We start from the raw sequence: 3,951 nt of genomic DNA, 5'->3' as shown, positions 1-3,951 counted from the left end.
CCTAGTGCCTAGCGCCTCAAGTGTGACACCTCAAATGGTTCACACAACACCAAATACACTTGGAATAACTTGAGAGAATTCTACACTACATGAAATTGGCTAGCCCTTCCTTTTACACACACTAGTGGCCGATTTTGGTGAATAATATGATGCTTATATAGTGTGTTACAATTAGGGTTACACCATGGAAGCCCTAATTGTCATGACCTTTCATTTCCATGACCCATGAGTTATGTAACCTCCATGGAGTATCTTATGGGTTTAACCCAACTTCATTAACCATGGAGCTTTGGCCCACTATATAAGTTATGGATGATTTTCACACTCAACCTATACTTTTAATTAGTCTTCTTTTAATTGTTTGTTTGTGTGTTCTACACATTCGTTACAATTATCATATATTATTATGATATTTATTAGTATTATTATTATTACTATTAGTATGGTTGTTAATGAATAATAATAATAATAATAATAATAATAGGAATAATAATAATAATAATAATAATAATAATAATAGGAATGATAATAATAATAATAATAATAATAATAATAATAATAATAATAAAGGAAATGAAAGGAAGTTGACATTGTATAAAAATATTTATGGAGGTCCTACATGTGGATGTGGCATGCCCGGCCTAGTAGTAAGATAAAAAACATATGTGCTGCTTACCCGAGTTCGAATCCTGCCGATTTTTTTTTGATAATTTTTTTTGGTCCCGTCGCCTTTCCGTAGGATTTCCCCAAATTAGTCGCTTCTTTCCCTCAAATATTTGGCTAGGTTTTGGTCTCCCGCTTAATTATGTCCCGCCTCCCATCTCGCACACCTTTTTTCTTTCTCCCTTTCCACTCCATTCTAGAGTTTAAAGCTGGAGCGTATCTCACGTCGACCTTCGAATGCCTCTGCTCATCTTCTTCATATTTCATGTTGACGATTGGCGTTCTCCTTGCGGCCACCGGTGCCGCCAGCGCTTGATCACAACCGTTCGCCACTGCCGCTGTTCGTCAGCCCTGCCCCTCCTCCAGCACCCCTTCCTCCAACTCTTGTAAGCTCTGTGTACTTTGACTGAAACTAAACTATCTCATCTCTCTTGGTCCGATTTCTATTCCTTAATCCTTATTCTCAATATCTCATCCTAAATCTCTCTAGTATTCTCATCTGTTATAAATCTACTACAATTGATCAAGTTCGATTAGATTCGTCGGTACCACTGTGCTTGTGCTTGATTGATTCAATTTTTTTCGGCCTAAAGCAAGAGGAAAATCGAAAACGGGAGAAAGGAGTAAGGTTTGTGGTGGTTGGATTTTTTCTGGTTTCTCTTCAACATGACAACTGATCTCGGTCATCAAGTGAGTTCGTTTCGTTTTTTTTTGGTGTGCTTCTAATTTCTTTCTAAACTTGCTGAAATTAATTATCACCTCTTCAATCTTCATTGTATCTGAATCTTATTAAGTGATTCTTTTCAGGAGACTGATTTAGTTTGCATCTTTGGAGTTGGATAACGAAAACGGATTGTTTTCTTATTTCTCTTCAAGTGATGTGTGTGTGTGTGTGTATATATATATATATATATATACATATTTGTTGGTTCATGAATGTGTAATTAGGGTTTGGTTCATGAATGTTTAATAGCGTGACTGCTCTTCAGATTTTGATTGTGTTTAACTGTTGGGTTATCTTCTAAATACACGATATACATGCTTATTATAGCATTCTACTTTCATTTTGTCTTGCTAATAGTGTTGTACTTTCAAAAATGTTCCTAATTATGGTTATATCAAACACATAAATGAAAATACATTGCTATATTTGTACTTTTTTGTGACCATGGATTATGGTGTTACTACAATAGTTTTTCCTTTTTATTTTTGCTCTCAATCCCATATATCGCCTTTCTTTTATGGCATATTTGTTATGATGGAATGAGATCACAAAGAAATGGAACTGATAAGTGATAACTCACTAAGTGCAACAGGGAAATACATGTCTCTTATTCACTAACCTTATCTTCAACCTCCTAAATTTTATACAATTCACATTACTAGATTTTTTACATCTTGTTATTCTGATTAGGAATCATGAAATAGTTCTGGAAGCTCAATCACCCTACCAATCTTTGAATCACCATGTTCGGCTTTTGAAATTCAAATAAGTCAAAATTTTGTTTTATACATTTGTGTATCTACCATTACATGCCACCTACGAAGGCAACATTAAAGTGCGTTCTAATTTTGTAGGACCATGGTCTCTCAACTAGTGAAGCAAGAACAAATAGAAAGTATTGTTGCCAAGGTGAATTAACTTAGGAATTTATATAACATTCTTATGCAATTCCTTTTAAGGTGTATATGTTTTGGTTTTCTAAGTGGCATATTTTGAATTTTAAGATTTGAAATATTTATAGATCAACTTTTTTATAATTTACTTCATATCCTTTACTTGTAATTGTTTAGGCAAAAGAAATTTATCCGTATGATTTATAACATGGTGCAGCTTGGATACGAGATGTGTAGCCTGTAATTTCATTTACTATATTTGATTTTCCACTTTTTTCTTTGAGGGAAACATTTTGAAGATATGTTATTTGGGACAAATGTGTTATTGAATGTGGGACAAATGTGAATTGAATGTGGTATTTGAAAAAAAACTGGAACTTTTTAAATTAATTTAAAAAAAAACGAGGTTAGCTACGGAATAGCTACGGATTTCCGTAACTATTCTGTAGCTATTTAGTTCCGTAGTTATTCCGTAGCTATTTGAATCCGTAGCTATTCTGTAGCTATCCATGTCCGTAGCTATTCCGTAGCTATTTAGCTTCGTAGCGACTCGGTAGGAATTCCGTAGCTATTTTATTCCATAGCTATGGTAGCTACGGAATTTTCCATAGCTATTTCATAGTAGTTCCGTAGCTAATCCGTAGCTATAGTTTAGCCACGGGCCATTATGCTACAACCATTTTTCCGTAGCAATTCCGTAGCTATCCGCTTATAGCTACGGAATAGCTACGGATTGTGTTGTAGCTATTGATCAAGTTTTCTAGTAGTGAATTGAATCTCATCTGAAAAGTAACACCTAGGGCTTACAATTCAGTGTCTGGATATAGAAATTTGCAGCTATCTTGTATGACTATACAATAATACTAAACAAAGCTATAGGAGAGAGAGAGAGAGAAAGAGAGAGATAGATAGATAGATAGAGAGAGAGAGAGAAACTTTAGGAAGCAATCGAACAACTGTTGTGCACATGCTATTGAGTGGGGGAGAATACGACCGGTAGTCCCTAAATGCTGAAAAGATAGATCGAAACAAAAGATGGAAGAAATACCACATGCAAGATTAAAAACAATGAAAAATATTTAAAGTTCTTTCAATTTCATGAATCATTCAAATAAGGAGGACCTTTGATGTTATTGAGTAAACAGAGAGAACAATTTTAAGCTCCTAAAACTGTATGACCATTATTGAGAACTTGAAAGGCATTATATAGCCGGTACATCAAAGCAAAAACAAACGATACTCCTAAAATGTCTGATGAATCAGAGCTAAGGACTAGGAAGACTAAGTTTATTCAAAATAAGAAACTAAAGACCTAGACAATTAAAGACCTCTTCATACCCTTCCCTAAGCTGAACATAGTGGAACCTGATCAGCTTACATTTTCCAGCTTGCACATCCCCATCATTCTTCTGAACGTAACAAACACCTCTGCTTTGATTGGTTTAGTCATGATGTCTGAAACTTGTTCTTCACTATGACAATGTAATAGCTCTATGGTTCCTTCATTCTCAAGTTCTCTATGGTAATGATAGCGGACATGTATATGCCTACTTCTTCCAGGAAATACCGGATTTCATGACAATTTTATAGCTGAGGTGTTGTCACACATTATGCTAATGCTTTCTCCATTTTCAACTCCAAGGTGTTCTAGAATTCCTTTAAGCCACACTG

This window comes from Lactuca saligna, chromosome 4 (assembly GCF_052625555.1).
Source record: "Lactuca saligna cultivar CGN05327 chromosome 4, ASM5262555v1, whole genome shotgun sequence".
Classification (NCBI taxonomy): domain Eukaryota; kingdom Viridiplantae; phylum Streptophyta; class Magnoliopsida; order Asterales; family Asteraceae; genus Lactuca; species Lactuca saligna.
The sequence above is the reverse complement of the archived record's forward strand: the minus strand, read 5'-3'. Positions refer to the sequence as shown.